The sequence below is a fragment of the Abramis brama genome (assembly GCF_963993115.1).
Source record: "Abramis brama genome assembly, chromosome: 11".
Taxonomy (NCBI): domain Eukaryota; kingdom Metazoa; phylum Chordata; class Actinopteri; order Cypriniformes; family Leuciscidae; genus Abramis; species Abramis brama.
The window spans coordinates 33,476,894-33,492,880 of NC_139973.1; positions in this window are offsets into that span (position 1 = coordinate 33,476,894).

Sequence of the window (15,987 nt, forward strand, 5' to 3'; positions counted from 1 at the left end):
TGGTTATATTCACTCTCTCCTCCCAGCAGTCTTCTTTAAACTCTCTGTCTCTCCCTCCTTCTCTATTTATCTTCCTCTTTCCCCGACTCCCACGTACTTTAGGTTCTTTATCAAAACAGTAATGTGGTTTTGCAAAACTCTAAGACACCACCCGAAAAACATAGACTCAACCCTTAACATACTCCTCTCCCCCTTTGCCTCATATAAAACACTATCACTCTCACTTTCCCCCAAGCAGTCACCTCCACTTCGGTCCAAATGCAGAAAGTGCTGCTAGTAACACTGCAGTGCTATTTGTTCGTCTTTATAGAAGTGCTATTTTTCACTTTTCCTGCATGTACCTGAGAAACACTTAGTAAGATTGCACACACAACCAAGCACCACACTCCACCTTGAGGTGTGCATTTTTGTCCAATGTGAGATACTGTACACTTATTACACACACTCAGTCCAACCTGGAGTTGAGTACCTACCTTGCCTTATATCTAGAGGAGTTTGACTCCACAATCTTTTAGTTGCCAGTTCATACCATAGGCCAGTGGTCAACTTCATGACAGCAAAATAAATAAGCTTCACATGTCACTTTCTAGAAGCTAGACAGTCACATGCCTTCATCCATGAAAACTATTAACAAAACTATGACCCAGACTACATTAAATACAACTTTACTTGAATATTGTTAAGATATTTTAAGCACATTTATTTTCACTTTTGTACAATAAACAATTGTGGAAGCTGTCACCACTCATTGCCTAATTTAAAATCTGGAACCTGAAGCAGAACCAGTTGAGACCCACTGCACTAGGCTATACCATTTATGGTTTCACTTTATTTTAATGGTCTTTTTAACACATTCTATTGACTATAAGTAATGTTCCACCTACATGTCTACTAACTCTCATTAGAGTAGTAGACTGATAGGGTTAGGGATTAGAATAAGTTGAGTAGCAAAGTTAGTCAGTCGAATGTTTGTTGGAGGACCATCACAATAAAGAGTTAGCAGATATTAAGCAGACAGTCCATTAATACTCTAATGAGAGTAAGTTGACATGGAGTTGCAAAGTTACTTACAGTCAACAGAATATTCAAAAGGGACCATCAAAATAAAGTGTTACCCCATTTATTCAATAAATGTGATAGACTGGTCTGATTTACTAATTTATCACATACAATTTGCAATTTGTATGTGCACAGAAAAAGTTCAACAGGTGCACAAGCATATAAATGTGTCTTCTTTCAGTTGAATGAATTCGCATTGTTCTAAACGAGGGAGCGCGTGCCCATGGATAATAATTTGCGGCCATGTCCATATAAGGGCTTTCCTCATTTCTTCTCTCTTTCTTTATTCCCTCTCTCTCTCTCCTGTTTTCCTCGCTCACATTCTAACCTGAGAGCATGCGCACTAAGATATTTAAGTGAATGTCAAAGAAAAATTAAAAACACAATAAATTGTTTTTAAATAGGACTACTCGCAATTGCCAGCAGTGGATACACTTATAGGCAGCATTTCGTCATTTTTATTTTATTTTAATTGCTACTAAAAATTAATACATTTTTGTTGGGTTACTTGGCCTAGTTATTCCATTTCTCACGGAATAGATAAAAAATGCTTCACAAATTATTTGTTGCTAAGGCCACCACGAGTAACGTTATATGATTTCAGTTGCTTCTAAATTTTCTTCTAAATTTTAAATAAGTAAAATAAACCATTTATAAATAACTTATTGATGAATCACAATTTCTTGGTAAAAACCAAGGCCAGCAACGATCACCTTGTAGACTAGGACTGTTTGCCCACTGAAGCTGGGTTGAGCCTGGTCAGTACCTGGATGGGAGACCTCCTGGAAAAACATTGGCTGCGTCTGAAACTGGCAGTTGAAATCAGCTCCGTAATACGCAATACGCCCCCAGCGGACGTCGTACACAATGGTGAAAAGCGTCGGAAGCCTCGGAAGCGAGTATATTTAAATATTGAATTATTTAATTGTATTAACTGCCCTAATAACGTTAAAACATCATAAAAATAAAAAAATGACATGGCAACTAATCGTTATAAAATCATTATTTATTTTATTAAAAATTAAGAATCCAGGTTTGTTTATCAGTACCATAGCAACGCTAACTTCCGTTGGGATTTTCGGATAGAAACCGTCCGTAGCCTTTCGCAAGAGTTTCTATTTTCGGATAGAAACCGTCCGTAGCCTTTCGCAAGAGAATATGGCCAACGGACACGATTTTTTTCGCACCGCACTCGTTCGCACCTGGTTCGGATCCATTCGCATGCGGTCTGCGAATCTCCATAGGAAATTAATGACTTCCGGTCGTTTCGCTGTTGGAGCTGATTTCAACTGCCAGTGTGAAGGCGGCGTGACTCTCTGTGGTCATTAAAAATCCAAGGAAGTCTTTCAAAAAAGAGTAGGGGTGTAACCCTGGCATCCTGGCCAAATTTGCCCATTGGCCTCTGTCCATCATCATGGCCTCCTAATCATCCCCATATATATACACTGATTGGCTTTCTCCTCTCCACCAATAAGCTGGTGTGTGGTGGGGGTTCTGTTGCAATATGGTTGCCGTTGCATCATGCTGGTGGATGCTGCACATTGGTGTTGGTTGAAGAGATTCCCCTTTCCATATGTAAAGCGCTTTGAGTACAGAGAAAACCGTTATATAAATGACACAGATTATTATTATAATTACTATTATTATTATTAAAACGTTTGTACACAGATTTTATGCACAAATCCATACACAGTTATCAGTGCAGAAAACTATCCTAATCAATTGGCCTTATTGGCTAGACGTGTCATATTATAAAAAGTCTTGCTGTATTTGTTCTCAAGCAGAACATGCGAGAACTGCAGGCCTGCATCTGGCTGCCATGTCAAATGGGTCAAGTGTGTTTAAAAGAGAAGTGCTCAAGCATTCTCCTGGAAAAAGACCAAGAGTAATGCACTGAGACACAGATATACTCACGCAATGCAATACACATTTTCACACACAAGAACTCATTCACATAGGCACCCAGACATTCTCACACACAAGTTTGTATTACTTGACTGGCACAAGTTAAACAGACGGTCAGACTGATATTATGTCTGTCTCTTTTGAAGCTCTCAGTAGTCTGTTATGAAGTAACATCAGTCCAACAGAAACCCTGGAAAAGGCCAGTACACTGATGGAAATTTTTAGGTCGACCTCAGTCAAGGAGCTTCTGCAGAGACGTGGAAAAAACGATGGATGGTCAAATCTTCCCACAAACGGCTAGTCATGTGTGTGAGGAAAGCTGTTTTGAGTTATCCTCCAAGGTGAGAGAATATTTATATATCAAGGCTTTTCTTAGAAGATGATTCTTTAGCAGCACCAGGTCCTATTCTTCTTAAATCTCATAATAAAGATGATAATAACATGACTCATTTCTCACATACATTGATTTTACCAAGTCTAAGATCCTCAAGAATCCTTCCCAATGACCAGAGGAGCCTGTAAATCAACTCAATTACAATGAGACCTCTGAAGGAGGCTTGAAAGAAAGTGATAAAATAGCAGCAAGAAGCCTCACTGCTCATGGCGGTAATGACTTGGAAGGAGGCGCAAAGGAAACAGATATAATCAGTCCTGGTTCGCTAGTTTTCATTGTGTTTAGTGAAGCTCACAAATCAAGCAAAATGACCAAACTCAAGATGTTTTTCCAATTATTTATAAGTCATTGTGAAGGAATGTGATGTTGTGGTCAGAAATGAAAATAGCAAGACTCCTAGAACTAATGGTTCTTAATGGTTTTCTTTTTTGGTGAACTATCCCTTTAACTAATGTGGCAAAACAACATTGAATAATTTTTTAACATTCTGAGAGCTGCTTTCATGTATGAATGTTTATAAAATTCACACACTTTTCAGTTGCATATCGACTCTCTCTTAGGCTTTCAGTGGCCAGACCACCTATAGAAAAGCCAACATTGCACAAACATACCATTATACTGTCAGAACAACTAAACAGAGAGAGATGAATTGATGCATTCTTCCTGGTCAACCATGAATCCACCAGGGGTTTGACAAACGGACTCCAAACAACAATGACCATCTCATTCTGTCTATAGTTTTGAGCACAGCACTTATGGCAGTAAATGAGCCTTAAAAAACTTCATGAAGTATAAAAATGTCCCATTACTCTATTGCACGATAAAGCTGTTGCTGAAGATCATATTTACATGTGGCGGTAGCTCTAAGAGAACAAACAACAGTCTGTTTCCCATCTAAAATACTCAAATCAGCATGGCTGCCCACTTTTGTTTTTGTTAATCAAGACCAGACAGCTAAATAACAGTCTTACAACCAAACAAGTCAAAGTGCCATTATCTTTTTATGCTGTGGGTTGGGGCCAAACTATTTCCCACAGCTGAATTGTGTGTATCAAAGGTATTCTAGATACAGTGTTGTGCATCAAGTCGTGTGCTCGCACCGCCAGGACATACACTTCATTATAACTGTATGTTGGATAACTAGTCTGTGGTGTTGAGTGGGAAGCTAAAAATAGTCAGGATACCAAAATTAAACATAGACGTCACTTCAGATACTATGCACTCCTGAAGCTATACTAACCCATAGAGCAATTTTCTGGAAAAAAAAAAAAATTCTTAGAGAAACAGAGAGAAATAGAAACAGATTTTAACAAATTCAATGGCAATGTGCTAACTTACTGGCATTTTTATGTTGGATCTGCTCGCAGAACCTGATTTCACCAAGTACAATCTTTGTTGATCCTGAAACAACATTCCAATCAACCAATCAGATTTGAGGGACACATTTACAGTTTATGTCAAGTTAAGGCTTACAACCAGGGTTAGGTCCTTCTACATCAGTATTCGGCTATCATTTCCCTCTGATTACTTTTGGTTAGGGTTAGGTTTATGGGGTAGGGATATGGTTAGCATAAAATTTACGGACAGGAATGTTGTTCCAGGATCAACAGAATATGTTGACCCAGGAACACGTCTAACTCTGCAAAATCAGGACATGGGATCTACTCCGCATATGCTTCACCAATTAGCACAATGCTGTATGGTCTCGATGGAGATTTAACATTGGTGGAAAAGGAGGATGTAGTCAAAGCAATTCAAAGGAAGTTGGATTATTGCCAATTTCAGCCAAAAACAGTTGAGCTGGCATACAAAAGAGACCAGAGTGTCTATGACAGACTGGCAGAAATAGTGCCAGTGCATTGGTACACCAGTCAAACTCCACTCTCATTCCACTAGCCCCTCTCTTTCTCTCTCTCTCTCTCTCTCTCTATCTCTCTGTCTCTCTCCCTTTCATTTACTCTGGAGCGAAAACAGTCTAGAGAAAATAATGGTGTCATTTTCAACCTACTCTCTCCAGTGCAGATAAATATAGCTCTGGCCACAAAGGTGCCAAACCCATTAAGACACAGCTTTTGGTAGGAAGTAAGAAAATATCTTCTTTTCTTTTTTTTTAAGAACCATAAAGTCTGTGGCAAAGGGCCAAGGAGTGGTAAATCCAGATGTGTCAGCCTACGCATGCAATTATGACTTGTGTTGTTTTCTGCCACGCTCCCCCCCCCCATCCCTCCTCCTCCCTCCCCCTCCCTCCTCCTCCCTCCTTCCTTCCATCCTGCTACGTCGTCTGCCTCTTCTCGTGATTCAGGAGGGATCAAACGTCTGGTTATGTGATGAAAAGTTCGCTGAGTTGATGAGGATTATGACGGGCCTATCGTCCACAGACATGTCTCACAGTTTTCCGCTAGCCATTCTATTCCTGAGGCATTTGCCACAAGGATTTTCTGAAAACTGAATTGTGAGTTTAGGCATCAATACAACTGCCAATGTAGCTTAGAATATGGAAACACTCACAAAAATTATTATACCATATTTTATTACTTTAATTTTAATATATTTATAATATATTATAAAGTATTAAAATATAAAAAATATATACGCATACTGTATATACACACTTTTTAAGTATATTTTACATGCATTTTACATATTGCTTACTTAAATATTTAGTTCCATATTGCTAACTTTGCTAGAACATCCTAACAGAGCTAAATTTAAAAAGTCATTAAAAAATGTTTTTTTCTGTGGTCATGTCTTATCTTGCCTAGAGCATGACACCCCTGCCTGATAATGATTTGTATTGCTGAGATTTGTGCTTATGAAATGGACTGAATTCCACGGTAAACACAAAAGTAAAACCACAAGAGGAAGAGTAATCGCCTGCTAAGTTGCAGACACTATAAATGGAGGGTACCTCTGTCTGGATTCCTTTGGATGAGATGATGGTTTGCTCTCACCGGAAGTGGATGCGTCAAGATTGTCAGCACTCCAGTCAGTCTCCTAATTATAGGCTGGTTGAACGAAATCTTAATTTTATGCATCTATAAACTCACCATATAATTTAAGTCTACATGGTAGGCCTATCAACAAATGTAACACCTTCACATCAGAGCCAGAGATGTTAATCTTTCCTGACACTACCCACACCCCATATCCATAGGCCTATATGTATGGAAGCAACTGAAGATCATGAGGTAATTTTATTTTAAAAAGATATAGAACACCCTCCCACCACCACATTATACAGACCATCCACAGTAGTCAAGTCAAGTCACCTTTATTTATATAGTGATTTTTACAATAGAGATTGTTTCAAAGCAGTTTATAGTGATAACAGGAAAATAATGCAACAAAGTTTGTTTCTAGAAGAAAATAGCTTCATAGTCCAGCTTAAGTAAGTTCAGTGATGATTCATTTTTTTTTGTCATCGTCCAGCTCAGTTCAGTTCTCATATAATGGTGTCAATGCAGGCAAATCATTAATATTGTTGACTATGAAATGTCCCCAACTAAGCAAGCCAAAAGCCAAAGGCATCAAAGGCGACAGTGGGAAGGAACCCACACTCCATCAGGTGACCGAATGGAGGAAAACAACCTTGGGAGAAACCAGGCTCAGTCGGGGACCAGTTCTCCTCTGGCCAACAAACGAACAGTGTATGATTATGATTCAGGCAGAATTACAGTTCAGAAGTCAGATTGGATCAGAACATTCAGAATATTTATCCAGTTCCATCTGGTTGAGTACCTTCTTTGACCCCTGGCAGGGGCCTGCAAACCCAAGAAGAAATTAAAGTAACATTATCCTTAGAGTCAAGTGTCCACATGCCCTAAAATCCATGCAAAACATTAGTGGCCCTCCATTGCAACTGTAAAAAAACACTTATCATTTCCTCAAAAATTATAATCCATTATATTGTCATTCGGTCCATTAACAAATCAGATTTTGAAGGGAGCATGGTAATTTTAGCAGCATGTGGGCCACATCAGGATGATGAATCACTGTGTCATTAAGGCTATTGCATCTTATTCTCAAACTGCAGATCAAAGACCAGGCACAAGGTCAAGAGTCCTCGATTGAAGACTCCAAAAGCTATCGACACACAGTGACCTGTACGTGCAACCATATGGAAAATCTGCATGCTACGCATGTTAACAAAAGGAAGGACAATGTTGTGGCAAGACTGTCCTTGAGTAAACATCATCCAATTACTTTAACCTTATTTAATAGGATGCTGTGGCTTTTTACAAACTATAAGCAGGCCCTCTTGCCTGAAAATAGAAGCTTGTGGAAATCCGTGGGATCGGCCCGCAGACGGCTCACTGGAGCCTATCCTGTAATCTAATGTAGAATACCACCTACTCACCCCTGCTCAGTGACGTACATCCATTCATTTATGACATAATTCGTGGTACAGACTCATGCTACACAAACACAACTTAATGTTTATTGGCGTACTTTGGCTAAAAATATATTTGCAGGACTGAGGAATAAGCGGGGGCTCTGAGTCCTTTATGAGTGTTTCTCCACAATGAGCGAGAGTGTTTAACGAAACAACATTTTTTTGTAGTGCCATCAGAATATTTTATTTTTTTATACTTTCCACAGCTAATTGGGATCAGATGGAGCTCTAAAAATGTTTCAAATTAATAAAGCATTTTGGGTTTGGTTTTATACTCTAGTCTATACTGTCAACGGCACTGAGACTTTTTACACAGGCTCTGATAATTACAGTATGCCAATGTACCGTACATATGTCTCCATACATACAAAGCTGTCCTGGTATGACTATATCAAAAAAGTATGTTTTATTAAACATAAACGGTTTAAACTTGTATTTTCCAAAATTATACTTTGTTACTGTCTTTGTTTTTTTTACTGTCCATGGTTTTGTTTATGACAAATGGCACAGCTGTCCTCCAGATGGGCAGCACTGCAGTCTGTATAAAAGAGGAGGGGCAGTACTGTAACAGGGCAAAACCTTTTCTTTCTTTCCTTTTTTTTTTTTTTCAGTGCCTTCACAAATCAGAATATTTTCCTCCAGTATGAATTTCTGAACACATTAAAACAGAAAACATTAGGTCATGATTTAAAATAAGATGTTATTGAGAAAAGACATAGTTCAATGAGCTCACTGTTATGAGTCCACTTGTGCTGTATTAAAATGGTCCAGAAAAAGATATTTCAGTTTTCTATTATGACAGAGATGCTCAGGCATCTCAGACACACCCTGACGGTCATGGCAAATTAAAACTGTAGGTTTTCAGGAAAAAGACTACCCTCACAATCGCACCTTTTAAACATGTCAGTAGTAAACTGCCTGGACTTTGGAACAGTACTATCTTCGAGTGTTGTATAATCTAACTCAGGCCCTGTTTACACCTGGTATTAAGAAGCCTTTCAGTCAATCCGATCACAAGTGGACAGCGCTAAATACAGGTGTAAAAGGGGTCTAAACCATTTTGAGCTTGTCCACTTTCGACCACTTCCAGAGGTAGTCGAAAATGCATTCAACCGGATTGCTTTCATAGTTTAGACGCTCATGTGGTCGAATGCGTTCGAACAGCCACAAAAAACTGCCTACTCTCCACCTACTGATTTAATTTGTAAACAGACAGGATTTAAACTTTGTCAGCTGAAGACCTAAGTTTGGTTTGAGGACGAAAAGCAATGTTCTCTCACTGTCCCTGATTTCTAAAATGCACTCACTTCGTTTGGCGTGGTCTTGCGTCTGTCAGAGTAGAAATTTTGCATTTGAATGTAAATTGCATAAACTTATTTTGCCCATTAGATCGAAAGATCTGAAAAAGCCCATACATTTACCCATAGACCCTCCAAGCAAAGAAATCAGTGGTCAAAAGTTGACAAAAGACAAAACACCAGGTGTAAATGGGAATGTACTTGTGATCTGATCGACCAAAACGCATCTTAATACCAGGTGTAAACAAGCCCTCAGTGGTGCCCAATCCTGTTCCTGCAGGAGATACCTTCATTTAAAGCAGGGTTCACCAATCTCGGTCCTGCAGAGTTTAGCTCCAACCCCAATTAAACACACCTGAACCAGCTAATCAAGGTCTCACTAGGCATACTAGAAACTTTCAAACAGGTGTGTTGGAGCTGGTTGGAGCTAAACTCTGCAGGACAGCGGCCCTCCAGGACCGAGATTGGTGAACCCTGATTTAAAGTTTAGCTTCAACCCTGATCAAACACAACTCAACCAACTAATAAAGATCTTCAGGAGCACTTGATAATTACAGATGGGTGTGTTGGATCAGGGTTGGATCTGAACTCTGCAGATCTCCAGGAACAGGATTGGACACTCCTCATCTAACTGATAGATTATGACCCAATGGGCTGCAGGTATGTTCTTATAGTCAGCAAGGAAAAAACAATGCTAAATGCAAATAATATGTGTGACTAACCACATTATTGTAAGTAGAGAGGAGAAAACACAAAACATACCTTTTGTAGTTGATGTTACAGGCCACACATCTAATCAAACTCTACTAGCCTATATTTTGCTACAAATACAGCTGTTACTTCATAACTTGGTAGTAATACCAATTGAGACCCATCAGTTTTATAAATAAATAAATAAATACGTTTGTCAGTTCAAGTTGTCTCAATTATCAAATACAAAAGAGTTTTAAATCAGAATGAATCAGACTACTAGACCATCTTCATATCTATAGTCTACAGATGAATGTGTATAACAGGATCATAATATACTTTTAAAGGCCCACTGAAGTGCCTTGGAACGCGCAGCTTTCTATGATGCGTTGACGGAATTTCCTCTGAAACAGGAAGGTAAGGCGGGACATATTGAATGGCTCCTCCCCCTTTTCAAATTGGCAATATCTAGGGGGTGGAAAGCATTCTAGAGAGCATTTGATTGGACAGAAGATGTGGTGAAAAGCTGAAGCCCGTAGTGATGTCATAAAAATCTGTGATCCATTTTAGCGGAAGTGAGAGACTGTAAGTTTTAAACCCTTATATCTCCGAAGTGCGAAGTTTGTCATTGTTTTGAAACACACCAGCTTATTAATAACCTTAAGGCTAACATATTCATACTAAAGGCTAAAAAACTCTTTTTTATTTTATTTTATTTTTATTTATTTTTTATTTCTTATTACAGGGGGCCTTTAAAGGCATCTTTCCCAACATCTGCAGAATCATCTCGTCTAAATGATACATTAGTAATAACGTTTGTATATTATTTTGTCCGTGATTTGCAGACTATTGCTTGTTTGCCGGCTCATTGTGAATTCTGATTCATCCCAGCCAGCCACAAGGAGGTTTGTCTGGACATGAAGGCATGCACCCCACAGCCAGGTGCATATGCAAAACATGCTGGACAAGCCCCACACACTTTCCCCTACAGTGGTCGACTTGTTAAAAAAGCACAGACAGACGCAGCGACATCTATTAGCTTACATCGGCCTGCTGAATTCACACAGTCTGCAAGAGCAGCCTGTTTTTGAGTGGTTTAACAAGGTCTGCAGTTGAGAAGAAACATTTCTGAGGGCAAACTCTCCGATATTGGCGGTAAAGCTTCTCCTCTCTCTGCTTAAATAGCGGACTATAAAAAGAGGCGTGAGTCTACTGAGACAATGCAAATTGAAATCTGAATTTGATTCTTGTGCTGTTGTCGTTGCTTTTATGAGCTGGTTTGTCTTTCTAGGGGGATACCACTGAGCAACTATAAAATAAAAAGTGTTGAGCCAATTTTTAAACTTGCACCAGTGTTGCATAACAGGCACAAGCAAGTAACCCAGTTCCTGACCACAAGACTATTATATGCACCAGTTTTTCCCTCGAGTCTGCTGAGCTACGCAGGTGATTTTAAATCCTTCAAACCCACATTATATTAAGTGTCTTTAACATGGACTAACATTTAATAATTTAATACAATGCACTTATTGTGCATGCACATGTTTTTACATTGTACTTGTATTTAAAAAAATGTTTGCATGTAATTACATCTGTAATTCATTTCTTTAAGTACATCTATAATTACACCGTTGACCCTTCCCACCTCAATAACAGCAAAAGTGTTTTGCAATAAAACATGAACTAAGTAATATTGTACCAATAATTTTTTTAACACCTAATATAAAGTGGGACCAATCCTTCTTAGTGTTATCGTCATGCTCCCAAGGTCTCAACCTGTGTTCTAAACAGGGGTTGTATAAACAGAATAGTGGCCGATCAATAATATTCACAAAAAAACAGTGCTACAAACTCCATTTGTGACAAAGTGATACGACACCAGGTGATGTTGAAATTATTAAAACAGTCTTCCATTTAAATATCTGGTAAGACAATTGCACATATCGCTCCCTCAAAAACAATAAAGAAGATTCCAGAGGTTATACCTCAACGTATTGAGCAACTGAAAATTGTCATTCATCCAAAAGCATTCAAAGTACATTTTATTCTTTATATTATTTTGTGCATTTTGCATTAATTGGCTACAACCCATTGACCAAATTTTTTTTTTAATATAATTGTATTAGTAATAGTAATTGTATAATATTTTACTATTAGAAAAAAAGTAAAAACCTTAAAGGCACACTATGCAAGATTTGTACCTTAATATAACAGCTTTGAAATAATTTCGATGGTAAACAAACTCGTAATAGGGCGAATCATCCCGATAGCAGAGCAGGGGAGGATGCCGCTGGCAAAACCAGCAATGCAAGTTTGAGAGGAGGCGCCCCACCAAATCTCGTGAGAATCACGACTTGCTTTACGGCACGACGTCACTTACATCAACAACATATGAAGCAGCCTCTATGGAAGACACTAGTATGCATTTCAGACGTGAATCATGGCAGAGTCGACGAAGAAAATGAAGAAAGCGCGGTTGGAAGAGTGCAGAGACGGCTCTGCGTGAGTGGTATTTAAAGGTGTATCAGCGATTTCAGGCCCAAACATAAATTATCACATTCATCTCATCTTTCCTAACGATCCGCTAGCTGCCCGCCCCATAAGCATGCCGTCAAAAAACCGCGTCTCTGTAGGCAGCCTGATACAACCTTTAAGACAGTAACGTTAAATACAAGTACTCCACAGCGACTCTAGGGGGCGCTGTTTGAGAAAAACGGAAACTGCATAGTGTGCCTTTAAAATGAATCGCTACTATTGGTCACCATGCTTGAACTTTGGCAACATAAAAGGGATGTGCAAAATATAGAGAGATTTCTTCTCTGATTGCATTGTTAGCTACTTATAAAAATTATTACTACACTCTTGATGTGCCACTATGACCAAAATTTTGAAACTCAATATATCAGAAGGCCCTCAACAAACAGTACATCAAGGCAAGAGTTGTCACGTCTCCCTCATCAGTGCAAACAAATAAACTAAATTTGGCCTGAAGCACTTAGACATTACTCCACCACAGCTATGTCTCAGGCTGTCTGACCAGAGCCTTGGAACAGAGGTGAACACATTATTTTTTTCAACACTTGTGGACATGTTACATGCCTACAGACACACACTTATTGCTTTTATAAACAATTTTTCTGGGTAATAACATCAGCAGGACATCATAGATAGACAAGAACCCATTATCAACTAAGATGAAGATGTCAAATACCAATAACATTAAATATTTGTGGTGCTTAAATTATATGCTAGCTCCAACCACAAACCTCTGCTAGCGCTATTATTCTAATAGGCCTATATTACACCGCAAAATGATGGATATCTTAATTTACATATCTTGTTTAAATAGAATCATTTGAAATATAAGTGTTAACATTGTAATACTTTATTTCCCTAAGGAAACTGCAAGTTCAGATCCTGTTTCTCGATTGTTTGATCTCACTCTTTTTTTTTTTTTACTTTACATCATATCCCATAGGCTGTTTAAAGATGAAATTGTCTTGTCGTGTTGATCTAGCATCAGATCCCCACACAACTAACTCTTTACAGGCCGACTTCTACCTACAGTTCAATGTTTACCTGCTAGTCGCAGTTCCATAGCAGTCAGCACCTTCTTTCTTCAGATGGCCATGCTCCATTTTTATCACTGCAGTGAAATATGTGCAGTATGCCTTAAGACATAGGCTAGCTACCGATGCCAACAGCCGACTTGGGTGAAAAATCACATTCTACACTTGTAAAATGGACGCCTACAATTTACACGCCATGAAAATGACTGTGTAATGAAAATTTCTGTAGGCCTACTGATTTACTAGACTGTTCCACTAATTACAAAGGGTGAAATACACAAGGACCAGAAGTTGAAACTAAATGTAAAGGGCAATTGTCTGTATATGCCACTGAAATGCAGCACTGAGAACTGTGCAAGTATAGGAATAACAAGTAGATAGGACATTTTTACACTGACTAGGCTATACTACTAATACTAGTCAGTTGGGAAAAATGTCTCTTGCTGGATGTACACAATACAGACCGCTGCTAATTTGCAGACTGTAGCGCGGTGACGTCACGTATTTGCGTCACGTATGTGTTACCACGTATGCGCAAAGTATGACGTATCGTCTGTTTATAATACGCACGTGTATGGCAAGCCATTTTAACATTTAAAAGCTAGACTGGATATGTGTTGCAGATATCTGTAATTCAGTTTTGCCTAGTCAAAAAGAACATTTCAGATATCCACAACTACATTCTTCCTATCCATAATTGTCATTTCAGATATCCACAAAGACATTCTTCCTATCCATAATTGTCATTTCAGATATCCACAAAGACATTCTTCCTAGGACAAATGACGTCACTTTTGCCATTCATTTGTATGGGGTTTATCATTACAGATATCTACAATTCAGTTGCAGATATCCACTATGTGAATTACGGATATCTGCAACTGAATTGTAGATATCTGTAATTCTAGTTTGAGATATCTTCAATTTGATTCTGACTAGTCATAACTCCAGTTCAAGATATCTTTAATTCACCTCAATTCAAGATATCTACATGTTCCTTTTCAGATATCTTAAATTAAGTTTTGACTAGGCGAAATGACGTTGTAGATATCTGTAACTGGAGTTATGACTAGTCAAAATGACGTTGTAGATATCTTACACTGGAGTTAGGGATAGTCATAATTTAATTGTAGATATCTATTATCAAGTTATAGATATCTTGAAATTAATTTTGATTAGAGATATCTGAAATTTGAGATATCTGTAACTTTCATTCTGCCTAGTCAAAATGTAATTACAGATATCTTGAATTAGAGTTTTGACTAGGCCAAATGACGTTGCAGATATCTGTATGTAAATTAGGCCCGCATCACACTTTAGGCGGGAGCAGAGCGTGTTGTTCAAATCATCAAATCACATAGAACCTGTTAACTGTTAACTTGTAATTAGCACTGGCACAGCAACCAGAGTTTTTAATAGTTTAAAATAAATACGAATAAAATAAATGTTTTTAACTATAGATTGCAAATAAATAAATAAAATAAATTCATTGCATTTATCAATCTAAACAAGTGGATTTACTTTTTTGCTGCTTTTGTTATTACTTTAGAGTTTGTTTGTTTTTTAATACTTTAACATTTTATTAAAACATTATGCGCATGCATTTTAAAGACACGTGACGTCAAAACGTGATGTCACCGCGTAACGCAAATAAGACATGCCACACGTAACACGTGACGCAAATACGTGACGTCACAGCGCTACAGTCTGCAGTCGTTGGAGAATTATCTGATCTTGTACTAGCAAAATTCCATATTCATAAATCTAAATATCTAAATGCTAAACCTCTCTTTCTTATATTTGTGAAAGAACTTGAAAAATACCTATTTTCAATTAAGTTGTCTGAGAATAAAAAAGTAGTGCTGGGAAAAAATTAATCGCGATTAATCGCATCCAAAATAAAAGTTTGTGTTTGCATAATATATGTGTGTGTACTGTGTATAATTATTTAGTATATATAAATACACACATATGCATGTATTTATTTAAGAAATATTTGCATGTATATACTGTATATACATGTATACATAATTTATATTATATATAAATATAAATAATTTATATATAAATAAATATATACATGCATATGTGTGTATTTATATATACAAAATAATTATACACAGTACACACATGAATATTATGCAAACACAAACTTTTATTTTGGATGTGATTAATCGCGATTAATTTTTTCCCAGCACTACAAAAAAAGCCTTAAAAACATTATCTGTTTGTAATTCTTTTCCTTTTTTCAGAGTCATGTAATTCTCATAATTTGTCAATTTGTTTCATTTATATTATTCCCCCCATTGTTTTGTTTTTTGTTGTTTTTGTATTCTGTTGTTATCTGTTATTACTTGTGTATTGTTTTAAGCATTAATAAAAAAATAAAAAAGTACTTGGAGAATTTAGCTGTCCTATTGACAAATGTTTTCTGTATTGTTTCGATACATTTAAATGACTTGCACTAGTTGGACTAATTTGTGTGTGAGTGCCACCTATGGGCCATTCCGTGAAATATTGAAAAATACACAAGAAGGAATATTTTGATACACATTCTTTACAAACAGTTGTCTTTGTTTGTTATGGTTGTTTCCACAAACCATGTTCTCTGTGACATATTATAGAGTGCCCTTTCCAAAGACATAATAAATACTTTATGTTCTATGGCCTTTTCCACCA